General features: G+C 44.7%; 1 protein-coding gene across 3 annotated transcripts in view; it reads left to right on the top strand.

Annotated features, from left to right (window-relative positions):
- The window catches only part of TRPC5 (transient receptor potential cation channel subfamily C member 5), a 143,149-nt gene that overhangs the window by 2,760 nt on the left and 118,035 nt on the right, over nucleotides 1-22,354 (top strand). The window lies entirely within an intron of this gene.

The following is a 22,354-nucleotide window of genomic DNA, read 5'->3' as shown; positions in this document are numbered from 1 at the left end:
GGGATCGCCCGGCGATTCGCTCCGCTGGGGGCAGGACTGGCTGGAGAGGGGCTGTGATATGGGCGCCTGGCAGGAGAGCCAGGGAAGCAGAGCCCCAGGCTGGTTTACCGGCTCCAGCCCCACACCGCTTCTGACAGCAGCCTCCATCAGGCGCTAGCGCTCTGTTCAAACGCGCCTCAGCCCTCCTCTGCCCCCCGGCGGATTTCCTCCCGGGATGTTTGGCCTCAACTCTAGGAGGTCAGCGGGGAAAAGAGAACGAATCTATATAACCTCCGCTTGGCCGGGATATTCAGGCGAAAGCCTTTTCGGGTCGAATGGCCCAGGTGGGTCCCCTGCTTTATACGCCTAGAGCTGAGGGGCTCAAAACCAGATTTTACCACCCCTTTGATCGCCTTGTTTCATTCCCTGAAATTATATCCCCGGGTTTCACATGTTTATAGCATCTCCTCTTCAAAGTTCCTAGGATACTGTAAATTAAGCACGTGTCACATTAGAAGGAAGCCGAAAGGAGACTGCTAGTTGCTTCAGGGATTTCTCCCCCTCCCTCCATGCAGATAGAAGATACAATGAATCACTGTTACAATGGGCGGCATGTATTTATTTGGTTGGTTATTTATTTATTTTTTGCTCAGGGAAGTTCATTACTGCAGAAGTGGCCAAGTTGCCAGCTGGTCGGATTACAGTACAAATCAGGAGGACATCAAAACTTATAATAAAGTCCAGACTAGCTGGCTTCATTGCAAGAGTTTATGGTGATGCAGAGACTCTAAATCTAATGGACCCTGTTTAATTTTAGCTGTCCATGCAGTAGATTATTACATATATATGTCCATCTGCTAAATTATAATATATATATCGTGAATTTTGTAACAGCCACCTGTGTGTTCATGTAATTTTACTTTATATATTATGTACACGTATAACATTTATTTTACCTTATTAGATGGACCATTTCTGTGACACATTTGTGAGTCATATCACTGATCCACAGCTTTTGAAACCAGAACCACTAATAGTGGTGTCATAGGAGGATGTTCTCTGCCATAACTTCAAAAATAAAATTCCACTATGAATCCCAAACTATATAAATTACAAACTGTCAAATTCCTCACAATCTATTAGATTCCCAGCACAACAAAACCAAAAACAATGCCTTCAATCTCTGTCTCTCAAGAACTCACAACAGTGGATTTGTTTGATTTCATTCTATTTGCTATTTAGCTGTGTCTTTTGTGTATGGAAATTGTGACTATTTGTTATTATTAGCGATGTTGATAGTATCATTTTAGTTCATGACTGTGCATAGGATACGTATAATTATTCCTTACATTTCCGCACACTTCTGAGTTATCCATTCCAATGATTTTATATGAAGTCCTACATTTTCACAGCTGCCTCAAAGGGTGTTTGGACTTTTAATCCACTTGATCACCTTCTCTCAACTTTTCCCTTGTGTTCTTCAGATATTTTGTCTGAGAATCTCCCTGTTGGACAAATCAGAAAAAGAAACAGCTTTTGCATTAGGTGGAACACTTTGTAACAAATGCCCTTACCTAATGCAAGGTCCTGTACAGTGTGTGAAATGAGAGTGGAAGATTTTTGGAAGAAGGGTTGGTCACTTGGCTAAGGTAGGGGAAGAGAAGGAGTCAGGAGTTTCTATTTCCAGATGTGCCACAGACTTCCTGCATGACCTTGTCATTCAGCCTCTCTGGGCCTTGCTTTCAATCTCTGTAAAATAGGGATAATCATGCTTAGCTACTTCACAGGACTGTTGTGAAGCTACATTTATGTTGCGAAACACTTTTCAGTCCTGGGAAGGAAGATGCTATCTCAGGGCAAATGATTATGAGTCCAAAAATGCTTTTTAGGAGCTAAAGGGGAACTCAGATTGTTAGCTTATTAGGAATGTGTAGCCAAATGTCTTTTAATACCGTTGACAAATAGTCAGAATGGCCTACTTTTCCTGAATATTAAACCCTAGTAGGAACTGTTGAGTATAATTTCTGAAGACAAAAACGACACAACCAGGGACCAAGATACATGTAGTTTGTTCACTTCATGAATATTTACGTCCATTTTCCCTAAGTAGAACTGCTGGATAAACATCAGCTGAAGCAAGTTCAGTTCATTTCCATTTCAGACCATCTAGCTAATAAACGTTTTTGAATGTCTCTATATACAGGAACATGCAAAGTCTCTTGGCATTAACTAGGCTCCTTGTGAGCCTCCTAGACTCCCCTCTCTACCATGCTATAGTTTGTCATTTCATTTGATTTTTTTTAATGTTGAAATGTAACTGGCAGAGATCAATAAGCTGTCAGCTAAATGTAAGCCTTGATAGACAATCACTGTGTAATTTGAGATATTATTGCCAGGCACATTTTTAGTGAGAAAAAAACTAAAAAGAGCCCAGGTGTTCGCTTTCTTCAAACTGTGAAGAGGAACTAGCTGGGAAATGGCTTGAATGTGAAGTACCCTACAATTGCCTTTGATTTGACTTGGAAGCACACAGAACATTTATACAATTTTGTTACTTTCTCAGGAGAATGTTTTTTGTGTTTTTGTTTTTTTATCATCTATCTCTTTTCTCCCTTTCTCTTTAATATGTTTCATTTACAATCTAAAACTATTCATGTGTTGGATTATTTATTGGATATTTAAAATGTATCAGTTTCTTAACCTTCTTCTCTTGTTTTAAATTAGACGTTCAAACTAGTTTCTGCTCAGGATTGCATCTCAGAGATCATGGATAATGCAAAACTCTTTGATTATTTCATTTCTTGCAAAGATTTATTTTTCAGGCAATCATAAAAAAAATCCTCAGATGATCAATACCGAGGTCTTCTGATTATGTGGATTTTTTTCAAGTAGGCAAAATTATGGTATTGTCATCTCACTGAATTATGGGTCTCATCCACAATATGTTTGCCCTGGATTCTCAAGGTTACAAGTCTGGATAACTTATCTTGGAAGGGGAAGTTTGCTATAAACCATGTGCGAATAATTATTCCTCACAATAGACTGGATAGTTTGATAACCATCACCCAAGTGTAGCTAAAACGAGGCTGATACTGTTGGGATTATTCTTTTAAGTACAGTAGCATCATTTGCACAATGTGAGCCAAACTCTGCTCACAGTTATACTGGTGTAAACCTGGAGGGACTCCTTTGATTTATAGAGTTACTCCAGATGAAAACCAGGGTAACTGAAACAAAGGGCCATATTATGCTGCTGATCTTTAAATAACACTCCCCATTAATATCAGTCAGGCATTCTGATGGCAAGATATGGGCCAGAATTTAGCCCATTGTTGGCATATTCACAGCAACATAATACTCTCTTACGGATGCCTCGCTTCAGAATTCACTGTAATGTGCTAGTAGGGAAAGGCTGTTGAATGACTCAGATGAATGTAGCTCAGAGTAAACAAACATGCAAAGCATTTCTGGCTAATAAGAGAAAGGGAGACCACCTAAGAGCAGACAAAGCTATGTTCAAGAACAAGACATTTGTCAGCAAGTCTCATCAAATTTAGCAGAATCAAGCCATCCAAAGATGCAGGGTCAGATTTCTCATTACCTTTTACCTTCTTTAGGGATGAGCAGCTGTGCAAAGTGACTGCTAAATAAAGGTAAAGTGCTACTACATCAGAATTGTCCACTCATTTATGCTGGTGGACAAATACTCTCATGTTGCCTAGGTGTAGATAAGTTCATAAGGACCCAGACCACTTCTCCCATCATAGTCTGGGGGATAAGGGGACAAGAAGGTGACTTTCAGCCACCTGTATGCGTCCTTAATGTGATGCTAAGTTGGTCCCCGGCACAAATTAGAGCTACTTGTAGGCTATTTTTATTAGGGTATGGCTACATTTACAGATGTACAGTGCTGGGAGTTACCACTGTCTTCATACAGCTGTGTAGGGAAAGCGCTGCAGTGTGGCCACACTGACAGCTACCAGCGCTTTAGTGTGACCACATTTGCAGCATTTGCAGCGCTGTTGGGAGTGGTGCATTATGGGCAGCTATCCCAGCGTTCAAGTGGCTGCAACGTGCTTTTCAAAAGAGGGGAATGGGGTGGAGTGTGACAGGGAGCGTGGGGGAGACAGAGAGAGTGGATTTTTGGAGCTGACTGTGTCAGCTCCCTGCCTTGCAAGTTCTAAGGACTGGAAGATACACAGCACCAACCTTCAATCATTTTAGAAGTTTTGACCCCTTCCCCCACCCCTCTCTTATTCACTAAATGCAAATAGCCTTCAGACCAGATAAGCAGCTGCTCCAAAACGGACTCCCCCCCCCACCGTGTTGCTTCTCTCCTCAAGCAAACACTAACATTCCAAAGGAATCCCCCTGCCTGCCTCTGCTCGAGCAAACAAGCTGTGTTTGTTTTTTAGATAAGCAACTCTGGGAGCCCCGAGTGCACAACAAAACAGCAGAGTGGCTGAACAGGCATCCTGGGATACCTCCGAATACCTCGGAGGCCAATTACAGCGCTTTTGGTGGCCACACTTGCGGAGCAGCGCTGCATCACCAGCGCTGCAATCCTTATACCCCAGGCAGAGCAGGAGTACAGCCAGCACTGCAGCCAGGGAGATGCAGCGCTATATATGCCTTGCAAGTGTGGACGGTCAGTAAGTTGCAGCGCTGTAAACCCACCACCAGCGCTGCAACTCTCCAGTGTAGCCAAGCTCTTAGTGCTGGCTACCAAGGTTCTCATGGGGTCTTCCAGCAGCCACAGATCGCTATGATATAGGGGCACCCTCACCATATCCCCTTTCAAGTGGACACACCCTGATGCACTTGACTGGTGTAGGGTCAGGGTTTAAGATATGGGACAATCAAGCCCTCTGTGTCTAACAGTTCATTGTAAGGCTATGGGAGAAGCATTATCCCTTTTCAGCAGTGATAAGGTCAGCTCTCTGAGCCTTCAGTCTCATGCTTGGTTAAGGGAATAATGTAGTGGCAATCGGGGATTAAATTGTAAGCGTGGGGCGTGCACAGGACCCTCCTTTGGCTTGCATGAGCTTCCCTGCTTGGTGCATTGAGAGCTCCTGCTCCTGTTTCAATCTGCTTAGAACACTAATGCCAATGTGTTGAAGAAATGGTGTTGGGAGGTGTTGTTCCTTATTAAAATGTAGTGATTTAGGGATGCAGAATGTTGCAGGGAAAGTAACGAAGAGTCTTTAGACAGAGGTTGTCACTAGCCATAGGTATAGTGTTTCTGTTGGCATTTTGTATGACAGGATGAGAGGTTGTGTGAGAATGAAATGAGCTGGAGTTGGGAGACACCAGAGTAGTTCTGTATGTGTTCTAGTAATGTATAGGCCTCAACTCTTGTTTTTCCTTGTATGTCTTTCCTCCGTGCAAATCAACTTTTGCTTTGTATTGACAATATCATGCATGGAGAGAGAGTCTCACTCACGCAATAAGTTTGGACAGAAAAGATTCTATCGGCAAATCTTCACTACTAACAATTATGGGTGTCTCTGTAGCTGTAGGTGTCACTAGGACAGGAAGGCTGTTAGAGATTTAGTATTATTTGTTCTCCATGCAATCTTTTGGCCTAAGTGTTTGAAAACAGTTCCCCAAACAGTCAGATACAATTCTCACTGTGACTCCCATCTCTCTCTCTCTCTCACACACACACACCTTTGCCAACACAAAACAATTCTCTTTTGCTGCAGTAAAATAAAGGAAAGAATCCAGCACTAGTGAAATAATATTTGTTGAATACTTTATTTGATGAATTATTTATTAAATGAGGGGAGTATTCAACCAGCTGCAATAGTAAATTATGAGTTAACCATGGAAGATGCAACAAGGTAATTCCTTTAAGTCTTCCTAGTAAAACTCCGTAAACATTAAGTATGGAATGATTTGTGATGTCATTAGAAAACTGAGGTAGAATTATGAACATGGCTGCATTTCGTGGATGGGTTAGTCATCTTGTTATTAATTTCTTGTGTCCACATTTATCTTCCTCAAAGTTCTATTAATAAGAATTTCTATTGCAGTAGTGGAAGAGGCCCCAGTTAGGGAACAATCCCTACCATGCTAAGGTGTGGTGGTTGCACTTTTTGGTGCAGTGGGTGAAATAATTCTAATTCCTCTTTCAGTTGTTCTGAGCTTTCCAATTTGTCTTTGCTCTGCTTTATGAAGGGGAGGTGCCATTCTCTCACTTGGCCTCTAGCTGCAATTAATTCTGGTAATTAGAATGTATGATGGAATATTAGAAAGATTTCAGTCAATGAAATTCTCAGCAATGCCATACATTTCCTGATGGAAACAAGAGAATAGTGCTTAATCATAGAATATCACAGTGACAGGTGCCTTAGTTAGATGGATTGTTAGGATGACAGTTCCTCTTCATACTGTCTTCAGCCAGCTCATTGCCTTGAAAGATCAAGGTAGGTGCAAGAAAACTGTCACTTTAATGAAACTGTCCTATCTGCAACAAGAATTCTTTGCTCCATTTGGTAACGAGTACCATGTAGGTGCTCAATTCATCTACTGTGGACCCAATCCTGCAAACTTTATTCACATGACTAATCTTTACTCAGCAGAGCAGCCCAAGTGGGACTTTCCCTGTAAGGATTGTTCACATGAATAAGGAGTTGCAGCATCGGGCCCTGGCAGAAGATGAGATTTGAAAATATATGTAGCTAGAGACAGGAAGGCTACTCTGAACAGGAGGAGCAGCTGAGGAGAAGTATATCACCCCAGGAAGAGAAGAGATTACATTGAGGAAGAAAAAAGAGGACTGTGCTAGGGTAGCAGAGAGGGAAAAGATGCATGGGTTTGAAATGTTTTAAAGCCAAGGATGCAATTTTAGGCCCAGATCAGGTCCTTTCATGTAAAACCTGCAGGCAAAGATTGGTGGAGTGTGGGTTGGAAAGAGCAGGCTAAGTTTTCATGAAAATCTTCTCAGTGAGAACTATCACAGAAATGTAGAACTGGAAGGGACCTTGAAAGGTCATTGAGTCCAGTCTCCTGCCTTCACAGCAGGACCAAGTACTATCCCTCACAGATTATTTTGCCCCAGATCCCTCAATGGCCCCCTCAAGGATTGAGCTTACAACCCTGGGTTTAGCAGGCCAATGCTCAAACCACTGAGCTATCCCTCCCCCCAACTATCACATGGCCTCTGGGAACACAAGGATTGCCCTCCCTAGAGTTAAAAACCACAGGGTCCATACTCAAACCTTGTGGATCCAGGCAGATCCAAGGGTATCTGTGGGAGGCTAGGGCCATCCATCTAGAAGTTATGTGTTTCCACACCTGCTCTGGCTCCAAGAACCCTGATTCCTGACAGTGCTACATTGGAGGTCACAGTCAGGGACACCCCTGGCTTCAGGATCCCAGGAAAACATAGTCCAACCCCAGACTTTATTGTCTTTTCTGTGGAATCTCTGTGTGGTTGGAGGAGGGAGGGAAATGATGTACATTCCCCTAACACCAATATGGTCCACTCACACCTTCTCCTGGTCCACCTAGTATCCACTCCTCCTCCTGCAAAAATCTTGGATCCCACATTTGTGCCATGTATGGGAAGATCAGCACACTGGGACTCCCCTCTGTGTCTGGATGTATGGGGAGCAATCTGAGCCATTGTCCGGAGGCTGTTCCTTAGATTAGAAAGGATTTAAGGTTGCTCAAAGTTGGGGTCTAAAATAACTACATAATACAGTGTGAAACCATTGTTTAAAAGCTTTAAAGGATATTTTAAAATCTGTTCAAATCTGTATTTTGCAGATTGGTAGGGCATGTGTTCTTACTGGTCACACTAAGTTACAAACAATATCTCTGTAGCTATATTTGCTCTTATCTGTATGAATAATGTGCAGGGATCTGCATGTGTTTGTGTATAGACATGAACGGTGTGATGGTTTGATTCAGAATCTATGACAAGGAATGGGAGGTCCGGTATGTTACAACTTTCAAAAGCTTCACTTTCACATTTATCTCCTGTAGTTTTCTAGTGGCTCTCTCTGTAACCTAATCAAACAGTCTTATTAGCTGGGGAGTAGGTGCATCTCCCGTTAAAGACATTGGTATAAATATAGGCAGTAGGCAAGCCACCACATTATCTATACGCACAAAGTCTTATTAGCGAAGGCACCCCCTGGCAGAAATAAACAAATCACTATCTATGAAATCACTATGAACCCATGGCTGACTGAAATGATTTTGGAAAATAGCCTCCATGCTGCCATGCAAGAATGATTTGGCTGTGAGTAATTTAGCTGAGATGAGAGAAGGAGAGGCATTATTTACAGGTCTTTTGGCTTTCTATGCAAGGCCCCCTATCAAACTGCCAGGCAAAAATAGTTTCCCTGCAGTGGCCGTATGTCGGCTGTATAGGTCAGTAGGACATGAAAAAAAATATTCGGAGGCCATTTCTGCCCTTTCATAGGCCTATCCTTATGCAGTAGTCAAGTAATTTCTCTGCTGAATAGAGCTGTAGAGTATTAACATCACATTCTGGGAGATTATTTTGGTGGTTTTGCAAGGGAATTTAATACTCATGAAAGTGCCAGATTGAGAACCCCGGAGACTGAAGTATTGTATGTATCCAAAGAGCTAATGTATTGCAGGTAGCATATTCCTGATTTTGTATACAGCTTCATCAATGCGCCTGAGCTGGAAGGATCCCTTCTACAGTTGGGATGTTAGCTGTTTATCATAGCCAATTAGTGTTCATGTCACACTCCCCGTCAGTACCTGAGGAAGTTAATGATTCTACCAATGGACCAAATTCGGTGACGAATCCTGATCACACACCACCTGAGGCACATTATGCATAGGCTATAAAGAAGTGGTAATTCCTGCCAATTAATCCTATTTGTGCTGTGGATCCTTTTCCACTGAGACCACCAACTTATTTTATGCTAGTTGCCCAACAGCCACACACTGAGGCTGAGAGTCTGAATTCATTCAGATTTATAAAATGCTTTGAAATCTTCAAATGTCCATATAAGTGTTGTTATTTTTATAGAGTTGTTCATAGCGTGGGCCAAATTCTGTGCATTCTGGACCAAATACAGGGTTTGACTTTCACACAGGCAACTACATTAATGTCAACAGGGTTGCAGTGTGGATCAGTCAGCACCTGGTTTTCCCCTCACGCTACCTCTGGGACCCTGTCGTCCTCAACAGTGAGAGATTCAGTGATACAGCAGCAAAAAACAACATTTTATCACGTCCCTGAAAAAGATGTCCTGGAACTTTGATCTGGAGAGTTCAGACATGATGTGTAATGCTAAGCCAACACAACGCAAGACAGCAGCAATTACCATGACCTTTCAGCAATATCAATAGGCATTAATTAAAGAGCTACATAATGGTTCCACCAAGGGAGACCCTTGTTGCAACAATATGGCAAAACTGTTGTCTTAGGAAATAAATAAAACAACAAATAAATAATTAATGAAAGCCATTAGCTTTTTCAGCTGCTGATGGGAACCTGACAAAGTTGCAGTGAACACAAATCAGAGTAGAAAAAGAGTGCAGTTAGTGGTACAAAGCACCAGTGGCAATGAAAGATGCAAAAGTCTTTAGCTTGCACATGGGAATCATCAATCTGATTGGCTTGGGATGCACATAAGTACTTTGCAAAAAGTATCCCATTGTTCTTATTTTTAATCTTTAGCCCTTATGGGTATGTCCACCCAGCAACCAAAGACCTGCAGCAGTGAGTCGCAGAACCTAGATCAACTGACTTGGACTCAAGCTGTGGGGCTAAAATTCCTGCTAGGGACATGTTCACAGTCTTAACCTACTGGGACCCAGCCATTTTCTATGGTCGTAGTGAACAAAATGTCCCATGAGCAGTTCCAGGTTTGCAAGGGTAGACTCCAGGCTTGCAAAACTTCCTGAGCAGTTCTTGGATCTACACACTCAAATTGCAATGAGGTCGACTTCCTGAATATAGTGCAGCAATTATCAGGGACCAGGAAGATATAGGGCCACCTTGCTCAGCTCTAAATGAGCTAGGGAGAGGAGGAAAAGTTGACACTAACCAATGTGGGGAAGGATAAGGAGGTAATCATGGCTTCTTATCTTGCTGCAGCTCCTCCAGACAGATGAGGGAAGAGGAGCTGAGCAGATCTTCTTCACCGCAGGGAGGGATGATAGCATCAGACTGGAAATATCTGCTGTAAATTATTTTATGGTCTATTCATGGATTTGAAAAATCAGCAACAATTCAGTTAGTCTGTCTGGCAAATTAATGGTGACTTTGGGCGGGACAGCATGATTTCCACTGTTTGATATTGGACCTGTCTTTCCTGAGTCTGTGGCTGTCTGGCTGAGAAGAGGTGCTCTGGCAGCAGAAAGCCAGAAATGGACAGGCCTGTTCCAAAATGTGCAGAAATAATTCACCACAATAATCAGTGGCCTTTGCTGGGTATGAATGTGCTTTTCTGGATGTTAAATATCCCTTTGCTGTATGTGAAGGTGGGACTGGAAGCAAAGATTCCTGCCTCCCACCCCATCCCCCTGCTCTCATTTGTCCTCATCTTGCTGGATGACCCATTTCTTGGAGTTTTCATGGCAAGACAGCTCTGTGGGAGTCACAGCATCTGCATGGGTGTTATGGGTACATTCTAACTGTCATTTGTATCTTCTTTTTCTTTCTCAAAGGCAGCATTAGAAAACTGATTTACATACAAATGACACAGAGCTAGGCAGATTTACACCAGTGGAGCTATGTAGATTTACACTGAAATGTGTTTGACAAAAGAGCTGTATTTCCTGCATCTGAGTCAGACTCCTTAGAGCTCTGTCTCCTATTTGGTCCCTGTGTCTTCAAATCAAAGAGCTAGAAATATGGGGCTCAATCCTCAGATGTGTGGAACGGGAAGCAATGTGGCTCTAAACTTTCTATCTGCCGCTGTTGATCCTGTGTTTGGCAAAGGGTCAGACTGCCAAAGGAATCCTCAGCAAAGATCCCTTTGTATTGTACCGATGGCACAAATGAACCTTGGACCCAGTCCAAAGCCAATCAAAGTCAGTGGAAAAACTCCTGTTCATTTCAGTGAGTATTGAATCATGCCTCGAACAAGGGGTAAGGATCTGGCCCCAGGCATAGAGCATTCCCTCGTCTTAAATGTCCTTGTTACTAATGTCTCAATGACTCATTTTCACTTTCTTAAGACTTGAGTAGCTAGCGGTGCCACAAACCTAGTGGTGCCAAATATTCAGAGTGTCTTTGTAGGCTAGTGCTGCTGTAATTGCTCCAATTTCATCACCCTTGCTCCAGTCTGAACTCTTCTTTGGGCTTGTCTACATCAGAAAGTTGCAGCGCTGGTGAGGGAGTTACAGCGCTGCAACTTAGGAGGTGTACACATCTGCAGGGCACCACCAGCGCTGCAACTCCCTGTTTGCAGCGCTGGCCGTACTCCCGTTTTGTCTCGGGTGTAGAGGATCCAGCGCTGGTGATCCAGCACTGGTAATCAAGTATAGACGCTTACCAGCGCTTTTCTTGACCTCCGTGGAATAAGCAGGTATCCCAGCATACCTGAGGAAGCCTCTGGTAATCAAGCTGGTCTCCTTCCCCGGCTTGCTCTCGCGTTCCCCGAACCCCGAGCAAGCAGGTCTCCTTCCCTGAGGTTTGCTGGGTGGTTCCGGGAACGCGAGAGCAAACCCGGGAAAGGAGACCAGCTTCGCCGCGGTTTGCTCTCGCGTTCCCGGAACCACCCAGCAAACCGCAGGGAAGGAGACCTGCTTGCTCGAGGAACGCGAGAGCAAACCGCGGCGAAGCTGGTCTCCTTTCCCGGGTTTGCTCTTGCGTTCCCGGAACCACCCAGCAAACCTCAGGGAAGGAGACCTGCTTGCTCGGGGTTCGGGGAACGCGAGAGCAAACCGGGGAAGGAGACCAGCTTCGCCGCGGTTTGCTCTCGCGTTCCCGGAACCACCCAGCAAACCGCAGGGAAGGAGACCTGCTTGTTCGGGGAACGCGAGAGCAAACCGCGGCGAAGCTGGTCTCCTTTCCCGGGTTTGCTCTCGCGTTCCCCGAACCACCCAGCAAACCGCAGGGAAGGAGACCTGCTTGTTCGGGGGTTCGGGGAACGAGAGAGCAAACCGGGAAAGGAGACCAGCTTCGCCGCGGTTTGCTCTCGCGTTCCCCGAACCTCCCTTGAAGCCGCCCAACAGCGCTGCAGTGTGGCCACATCTAACACCACTTGCAGCGCTGGTTGCTGTAAGTGTGGCCACTCTGCAGCGCTGGCCCTATACAGCTGTACTAATACAGCTGTAACAACCAGCGCTGCAAAATTTTAGATGTAGACATGGCCTCAGTCCTTCTTACAGTAGCCAAGTGAAGTGGTGGAGACAAAGATCATCTTCGAGTCCCATGTTTTTCTAACAGGATCCCCAACCATGATACAGACCCATGCAGGGAAGGGCAGGGCTTGGAAACTTTCTGCACCAGCAGCTGTGTGGCCAGAACAAGGCTGTCCAGAGGATTCAGGGGGACTGTGGTCTTCGGTGGTGGTGGGCCCCTGCCACCAAAGACCCGGCACTTCAATGGTGGGTCCCGGGGCGGAAGGACCCCCCGCCGCCTAACTGCCACTGAAGACCCGCCCAGGGACCTGCCGCCGAAGTGCCAGAAAGACCCCCCACCGCAGGTCTTCAGGGCACTTCGGCGGCGGGTCCTGGAGCAGAAGGACCCCATGCCACCGAATTGCCGACGATGACCCAGAGGGAAGAAGCTCCTGGGGCCCGGGCCCCATGAGAGTTTTCCGGGGCCCCCGGAGCGAGTGAAGGACCCCACTCCAGGGCCCCTGAAAAACTCTCGTGGGGGCCCCTGTGGGGCTGGGGCAAATTACCCCTCTTGCCCTCCCCTCTGGGTGGCCCTGGGCCAGAAATGTATTTTGTCCTGTCTTTCTATCTTCAGAGCAGATGAGAAGCATCTCTCAGTGACCCCAGAACCATGTGTGCATGTGCAGAGCAGGAGCAGATAATATGTAAGCAACAGCATCTCTGTAAGCAGCCTTCTTTCTCTTCCAGGTTCACCTCAGCACAGTTAGTGCATATTTATAGGCTGCCGGATGAAAGTGAGTGGAGGCTGTGTGTGTAGATTTGCACTCTGGCTGACCAAGGGGAAAAAGAATAAAGCAGTCAGTTCAGACACTTTCACAGACCCACAGCACCTGCAGGTCCAGCAATCCTGCTGCACAGACCTTTGCATGCCAATGCTCTTTTATAGTCATTTTTAAATGGTTATTTCATTTAGTGCTGAGGAAAGCTGTTGGTTTGGCAGCCCTCAAGACTGAATTCCACTATTTATCCATAGAATAGGTACAGCCAGGGCAAGATTCCCCTTTCCCTCCATAGTGCCAATGTCCTTCAACTCTGCAGGACTCCACCCATAGGCTTGGGAAGGTAATTCAGTCTCCATGCCACATTCAGTCCTGGCCTCCCAGCACAAGCCTGCTGGTGTTTGTATTATGGACACCAATCCAGTATGAAATGAAAAAAGACCACCAACTCATGTCACATCCAAGCAACTGGCCAATGGGCATGAAAAGAGTGGGTTAAAGTAATCACTGCAAATACATTATTTGCTAAATAATAATAATATCCCTTTTTCCTCTTTATGAATCATTCGCACACTAACCTGATTCCTACAACTGTCTTCCTTATTCCAAAGTATTTGTTCAAATAGATTTCACCTGTGGATTGCTAATGAACTGTTTGTGGTGGGTGATTTGGTATTTATCTTTTTGTGGCATGTGAAGGAAAATCCAGGCTGCTACAGCAAGTGGTAGTGTTGATGTAGTAGGTGGCACTCTTCCAGCTCTTCCAGAGTCACTACTGAAACAATGCCCCAGTATGGTGTTAGAGCACAGCAGATTGCTGCAGGCACTGATTTCCAGACGAGAAATAAAACTTGACCACTTGTGTCAAACATTTTACTGCGGTTTCTGTAGAAATAAGTGGGCATTAGGTTTGACAACCTCCTATATTCTGCTTATCAAAAGTCGCTTTGAAGATTGTATTCTAGGCAAAATTCTTCATTTCCTGTCCTAATCTCTTGTGGAGGGTTGCTGCATATTTTTAAACTGTTGATGCTTTCTGTCTCAGAGTTGGCTTCCTTTTATTGGTAAATCAAATGCTTCCCCATAGTCCTAAAGCACTTTGAGATCCTTCAGGATGAAAGATGCTTTTTAAGTGTAAGATATTATTATTGTATTTTTTAAAAAAGTAATAGAGCTTTGAAAATAAGTTTCATGCAGCCCTGGTGGGAGTCTATAAAACCTTCATTCTGCCAGTTAGATCTGCCTCACTTTTAGCATTATGGCACGGTAGAAGTTTATATAAGAACACACATGTAACTAGTTGTACTGTGGTCTGATTAAGTTAACCTTGACTAGATACAAGTAAGCAGTGAGGCTTGAAGATTAGAATGCAGTCCATTAAGCGCTGTGACAGGGTCCGCACATGTTTCTGCCTTCTTGCCCTGTGCAGAGGCTGGTAAAATAAGAGTTCTCACATCTTCTTCTGGTGTTTCACCCTTGTGCTTTATTTTACAGTGCCACCGTGCAGTCCCCTTTATCCCCCAACAGTTATCCCCTTTCTACCCCATTCCAGGATCTCTTGGCCCTTGAGGCTCCCTTCCTGTGGTGAGGAGACAGAGCTGTAGCCTCCTGTCCCCCACCAGGCTAGCCTCCTAACTGAGTTTTGTTCAGGGCTTTTATAGCCCGCCCAGCCTTTAGCCCAGCTGTCACTGGTTAGCTCAGTCTATTACAGTGAGCCAACCCTCGTTAGGGCCCACAGCTGGGCTCCCAGCTGGCTGCTTTGCACCTCTGCTTCTGGCCTCTCTGCCCGAAAGCAGGGCTTAGCCAGCATTTTAGCAGAGCATCCAAGGGGTTTCACCCCTGCCCTGCCACAAGCGCTCTCATGATAAAGTTTAAAAGACCAGTGATACAGATAATATGGAGCTAGATTCAGTCAGAATCAGGCCCTCCGTCCCTGTTCATTTCTAGAAGATACACATTTTGTATGTTAACCACCTTCTGACTGAGGATCACAAAGGGCTTGACAATTTGTATGAGTTAATTAAACCTTTACCATGCCTGTAATGGATTTTCGACCCCATTTTACAGATCAGGAAACTGAGGCATAAAAAGCTTAAGCGACTTGCCAGTGTTCACGCAGGAAGTCTGTGGCAGAGCCAGGACTAGACACCACATCTTTTGCTTCCTAGTCCTTTGCCACTCAAGACTATTGCTTCGTTCCATTTATTAATTCAAAGCAAAGCCTGAAGGAAGCTTACACAGAATTTATGATGGATGGTTTCCCGTTTTAATTATCTTTCATCGCCCCAAAATACACGGTATTTTGTGAGTAATAAACAGGGAATCTGGATCTGTATTAATGGAGAATTCAAATCCCAGAAGGCAGTGGGGAGCCTCTCCACCTGGCAATCAAAATGGCCACATTTACTTGGATTATAAGCTCTTTGGGGACAGAGGGTTATCTTTTTGTTCAGTGTTTGTACAGCGACTAGCACATTGGGGTTCTGGTCCATGACTGGGGCTCCTAGGAAACACCTCAGGACAAATAAAAAACAAATAATACACTGAATACAGAAAAAAAAACAACCCAACTGTTGGAGCCATTAGTAGAAAAGTGACCGAACAGATTAAACCGTGCTAGCAAACTAAATGGTGCTCCTCCAGAGGTACCAAAGTGCTCCCTGAAGTCCAGATAGGCCAATAAGAATACAACCAGCCTCTAATTTCAGAAACAAGAGATGGAGCTCAGGAACATGTATGCAATGAGCAGCACCAACGTCATACATGGTAGAAGTACGAGGACAGCTCTACTGCCACACCTGTTATTTCCTAACAGCTAAGGAACAATTGTCTTCAAGGGATGACCCAAATGAGTACCACACAGAAATGTGGATGTTGGGGGGATGACTGTGAGGGGAGTTTACCTATGGGTGACCCTTAGTAGTTGCTGAATATGATGCCAGATAATCTAGCAGCCCAGAAATCTTCGCAAGAGAAGGAAGGGATTCAAAATAAAACTACACAAATAGAAAAGCAATAAAAACTAGGGGTCACCAAATGAGATTAATAGGCAGCAGGTTTAAAACAAACAAAAGGAAGTATTTTTCACACAATGCACAGTCTACCTGTGGAACTCCTTGCCAGAGGATGTTGTGAAGGGCAAGACTATAACAGGGTTCAAAAAAGAATTAGGTGAGATAGGTCCATCAATGGCTGTTACTATTAGCCAGCATAGGCAGGGATGGTGTCCCTAGCCTCTGTTTGCCAGAAGCTAAGAATGGGCAACAGGATATGGACCACTTGATGATTACTTGGTCTGTTCATTCCCTCTGGGGCACCTGGCATTGGCCGCTGTCAGAAGACAGGATACAGGGCTAGGTAAACCTTTGGTCTTACCCAGAATGACCATTCTTATGTTCTTAAAGTTGCCTGTTCATTTGAAAGACTACATAGTTAATTGAAATTACTCCATTTCCTTCATAGGCAGAGATATGCTATGAGAGGGCTCTGTGTCTGTATGCGTGTAGAGTTAATAGCTAAAGTGCCAGTAGATGGTCCTCAAGAACACATAGCGTAATTCCTGGGTTTTATAGGGCGACTAAGACTTCTTGTGCACAGGAAATGGCTTCCTCTGTGCAGCTTTTTTCATCAGCCTTTAACACAATTAACAGCCACAGATGCCTTGCTTGAGTGATTTAGGAAGTTCCCTCACCAACGCTGTTGTCTGGGTGATGTCACCTCTGCCTTTTATCATTTGTACTGTCATGGAAGAACCTTTCTAGCAATTCAGAGGCAGCCCTATTTCCTTATTTGGTCTTGGAGCTCTGCTGAAGCACATACCCAAAGATGTCTTTGTACATAGAATTTTTGGGGGACTCTGAGGTATAATTTGGGCTCCCCTAAATGGGTGCTTTCGTTTCTGCATCTTTTCCTTTTGTGCTCTGCGTGGGAAAGAAGGCCCTAGAAGTAGAAGTGAGGATAGAATAGGCCAGAATGTTGTAAGACCTAGGTCTGAAAGCATAAGTATTGGTTGCCACCCTCCATTATTGTTCTGGAGTCTCCAGGAATTAAAGATTGATCCTTAATTAAAGATTATATCATGTGATGAAACCTCCAGGAACATGTCCAACCAAAACTGGCAACCCTAGCAGAAGAAGCTATATGGGAGAAGCTACATGAATGCCAATGAAACAAGAAGTGAAGGGGAAAGTGAGATACCCCTTCTTTTTATGTGCTACCAAAGTTTATCAATGCATTCCCCACTGAGTGAGTGAGAGCCATATTCTGCACTCATTACACTGGAGTAAATACAGGGTAACTCCGCTGACGATGGAGAAACCCCACTGTAACAGAGCAAAATTTGGGCCAGAATAGTTGATTCTGCTTTCACTAACATCAGTGTAAATCAGGAGTAACTCCATTGAAGTCATAGGATTACATCAGGGTAAGTGAGAGCAGAATCAGACCCAGATGCTCTAAAATGTATTTAAAACAATTTAGCTCCTTTGTCACTGGAGTGATGAGAAGAAACAGAATTCATCTTGTATAATTTTTTTAATAGCTGACATTGAAAAGAAAAATTAAAAGTCAGAAGAGCTCTAAATGTTTTACTGAACTGAGTTCACATCTAAATGTGTGGTGATTTTTAATTAGCGGGGAACTGTTGTAAGGGGCTTATTTGAAATCTCAAAGCCAGCAGTCAGATAAAACTGACTCTCACTTTCTTGCAATATGTTATTTTGGACAAATGTTGAAAAAAGCTATGGAGAGAGCCTTTTTTTCTAATTACATAAAAGTTATCAACTTGATGCTGTTCCAAGGGCTTGGTCTTCTTGTGCATATGTGCAAATTACCAAAAAAGAGTCAAATAGAAAACAGCATCTTTTGAGTTAGCAGGGAATATTCATCCTACATACCTCAAGGTTGTTTAGTTCTGTGATCTGCATAGATACAGCCTACCACACTGCAAGATTGCTTGCCTCTCATAATTTTGCATATAGTTTCTCCAAAACGTATTTTCCTTTGGACTTTTTCTGTTGCTGTGCAGTGGTTACTTGTGTTGCTTACTAAGATTTTTATGTGTGCCCTAAGGATTTGCACTTCTATGCTAATGTAATACATAAAGCAGAGTCACCTTGACTTCCTATTTATCAGCTTATGCAAGCACTAACCTTTTACTGCACTGCAACAGAAATGTCATTCTTGTTCAGTCTGAAGATGACAAACAAACAACTTCATTGTCAATAATTGGGGGTGCTGAATGGCTCAGTGAGTGAGAGAGTGAGGTCTCGCAGCATAGTTGTCGTCAAATATTATCTGAACTGAAATGGGCAATCTGAACTCTTTTCCTAGGGAGAGAGGTATTTTTAAATGATTGCACCTTTATCTTGATCGGGCATTAAGGACAGTATATGTCAGCTGTCATAAACAGTGCCTGTTAGCCTTCGATAGAGCAGTTCCACACAGCTCAGAATTGATGGCATTGCCAGGAAAGTGCACTTAAGCTTGCTTAGAGGCAGCTTAGAGTGTAAGGCATCTGGGCAGAAATATAGTTTTCAGAGCTAGCAGCCCATTAACTTTCCTCCAGAGCCAGCATTCGCCCCTCTTTTCCTCCAAAGAAAACATCAGCCTGGTGAAGCTGCCCCCGAGAGGAAGTGGTTACTGGTGTCCCACTTGCTGGACACCTCGAACATCTTGCCCTGGTCCGGCTTCCGCTTGAGGTTCTCGGCGTAGTGGTAGCAGATGGCATCTTTCAGGGACCTTTCTAGCATGGCTCTGGCGGTCAGGGTGACGATGGTGTGGTCCGGGGTCTTTATGCATGGCACCAGTATTCCCAGCTCCTGGCGTTCCTCGCACCACTTCCAGCAGCAGCCAATCCTCTTCCCCAGGCGTCTTGAGGCATTGCGGGCACGGGTCCAGAGAGAGGATAGGTCTCTCCCCTCTCTCCCAAACTCAGCCTCCAGGGAGCCACTGAGGTAAGTGGCAACATCCCGCTCGGAGGGGGCCCTGGCGATGCATTTCTTGATCACACCCCATACGGACTCCTGTGCGATGCTCCTCACTGTTGGGTCCGGGCACGTCAGGAGGCGGAAGGCGTGGTCATCACCGCCAAGTTGCACAGGTCACCCATCCGAGGTACGTTGGCACCGCCCTGTCTGTGGGAAATGTAGGTGATGTCCGTGCTCACCCACTGGGGAAGGTGGAGCCATTTCTTCACCAGCTGTCTGATGGTGCTGTTGGCCTTGTTCAGGGGCATCTTGGCCACGGCCAGTCCCCTGAGGACAAAGGAGATGCGGGGGATCAGGAAGGTGTTGAGGGCGTTGATCTTTTGCCAGGGGGTGAGCAGTGAGGAGTCGATTTGGGCCGCGTCTCGCAGGATCTCTGTGATGATGTCTTCGGGGGTCTGCCGGATGCGGACTCCTGTGGGTGTGCCTAGGTGTTGGTATATCTCTCCCTCTTCAAGGGAGGTCATGGACTCACCCTGGATAAGGAACTGCGAAGGCCGGACCAGCACCCTGGTGCCACCGTCGACATGGAGGGAGGAGCACTTTTTGGGGTTGAAACGCAGGCCCATCCACTCAGCGGCTTGGCTGGTGATGTCGTGCATTTGCTGGAGGCATTCTGAGCTGTCGGTGACCAGGGCCAGATTGTCCGCATAGACCAGAATGCTGATTTTCTTACCATGCAGGTCGAAGCCGGTCGAGCTAATGAAGACTTCTGTGCTAGTCTATGAGCAGCTAGTCTCTGCTCTTCTACACCTGGACTCACCCTGCAGTCCTTACATAACGAGAGAGAGGGATGAACCAGTTGTTAGGATGCTAGTCTGGAATTTAGAAGATGTGGATTCAATTCCCTGTTCTACCACAGACTTCCTGGGTGATCTCTCTGTGCCTCACTTCCCCATCTGTAAAATGGGGATACAGCACTTCAGTATCTCAAGGGATGTTGTGACGCTGAATATATTAAAGATTGAGATGCTCAGATACTACATGGTGGGGGCCATGTAAGGATCATTTATGGACCATAATCATGCCTTGTAGTAAGTGTTTGCAAGATGAAGTCCTTAATAATACTCAGAAAAATCCGGTATATCACGTTTGTTATAATTAGGAGAGAAATGGTAGAAATAATGCCCATCCAGTAGTACACAAGCAGTTTGCACGCCTGTGTTTCTAAACAGACTGCTGCAGCCATGCTTAGGTAATGAAGAACAACAGTCTTTTATTGTTTGTATTGCCCATATTTTCTCCAGTTGATTTTGGGCTCTGCCTGGCAGTTACAGGGGCTTTCTGCAGCGAATTCACAGATGAGAGACATGAATCAGTCCCCTTGGCTTTGTCAGGCATGTACATAAATGTATTTCTTCATTGCCAAAGGCAGTGTAAAACTGGTGTGATGTTTATCTTAATAAATCAAAGGAATCAAAGGAATTCTCTCATGCTACATATGAGCAAGGGTGTAAAATATGATGCTGGCTCTTTAATATATGATGTTTATCTTATATATATATGTTTATCTTAATAAATCAAAGGAATCAAAGGCATTCTCTCATGCTACATATGAGCAAGGGTGTAAAATATGATGCTGGCTCTTTAATATATTAAATTATTGCTTTGTGCAAAATGCACAATGACCATGGTGCATTAAATTGGCCCAATCGTACTGTTATTTTTCAGTGGTGAGACTGATCAGCCCTAAGTGCAAGGCCTGGCATGCCCAGAGAAAGCAAAAAAGTTAACCATTCAAAAACCATAAGATTAAAAAAACCTCATGATTTTTTTTGCCAAAAGATAATAATTTGGTGGCTCCTGGCATCTCCTTGGACTGTACAGGGTACATACCCCCTGCGGTGCACTGAGCAGCCCTACAAGAGATTGTATCTCCTGAGGTGAAAAGGTTCCTGATGCTCCCCCCAGGGCGGAATGGCTCACACTGCCCCCTACAGGGCTAATCTAGCTCTAGCTTAATTTGTACCCACCCTTAATGGCTGTGTGTTTTGCTTCAGGGTCATTGAGCACAGATACACTTTCTTCTCCACTGACAGAAATTGGTATTTTATAAACCACCTGTGCTGTAAGAAACAGGAACCCTGTCTTGGCAGGGAGATGGACTGAATGATCAGCTAGGCTTTTTCTGCTGCTGGCTTTAATAGTTCTGTGTAGACATTCAAAAAAGACCAGCATCTCGATACCACAGCAAAAAGCACATTAGGAATGCATGTAGACAGAGACAAACAAGCCAAGAACAAAGATTTTCATCAGGTGGATGTTTGTTTGGGTAAATTAGGCAATTAGTCACATTTCTGTTTCTCAGGTTCAGTGCTCACTATTCCTTTCATGTGCAGTAAATCACAGTTTTGATGAATGCTCGACATGTCTCTGACCTACATTTTCTGCAAAAGCCAAGGAAACGTAAACCAGCTCAGCAAAGCAGGGAAACAGAAGAGCGATGCACTGAAGTCATGGATGTATGGAGGTAGACAAGCTATAGCTACTAAAAAGCGCAAACCAGATCCTGGTCAAGTCCCCATCTCCTTTATCCCCAGGTATAACTGACTGCCTGGCCAGGGTGTATCCAAAGAGATGGGGAAGGAGGAGGGATGGAGTACTACTGCACTCCAGTGATTCCTAGCTAGAGGAACAGCCCCTTAGGGATGTTAGCTGTGAACATCAGTTAAAGCAACACTGAGGCTGCTCTAATTTATAGCAGCAGCTGAATTGGCCCCTGGCAGCCCCAGGAATTGGGAGAGTGCAAAGGTAGTATATGGTCACATAACTCCTATTGCCTTCACTTCCTCTGTCCACAGCTCAGCTGGACTCAAGATCAGGGCACCAGGGCTTGATTCTCCTCTGTACTGCCCCTTGCGTAATCATTTGCAAAGTTCTAGAAGAATGTTATCGTTCGTGTGGCTGAGTGGAGGATTCAGATTTGGTAGTGGTTGACACTCATATTGCACAGGTATAAATGACTATACTATGTGCCAGGCTGTGGAGAATCAGGCTTCTGGAGTTTTGGAGGTCTTTTGTTGATCCTCAGATCCCTGAGGGAGTGAAGAGATGGATGCTGAGAGAGGAGCAAAAAGGAGCAGCAGAGAGGGAATGAGAGAGGGGCAAAGGTAGATGGCAGCACTGAAAAAATCCAGCTGACTGGAGAGGTGATGGCCCCTAGCAAGAGTCGAGGTCTCACAAGATTTTCTGAGTCTCCTGGGAGGTGCTGAGTGCCATCAATTCCCACATAACTCAGGAGAAGTTGAGAGTGTTCACTGCCTCAGAGAAGAGGCTCATTAACTTCCAAGATCCTCCTCTTTTTAGAGAGCAGATAAAGAAGGCCAAGCA

Source organism: Gopherus flavomarginatus, chromosome 8, assembly GCF_025201925.1.
Source record: "Gopherus flavomarginatus isolate rGopFla2 chromosome 8, rGopFla2.mat.asm, whole genome shotgun sequence".
NCBI classification, from domain to species: Eukaryota; Metazoa; Chordata; order Testudines; family Testudinidae; genus Gopherus; species Gopherus flavomarginatus.
This window is presented reverse-complemented; position numbering and strand designations above follow the sequence as displayed.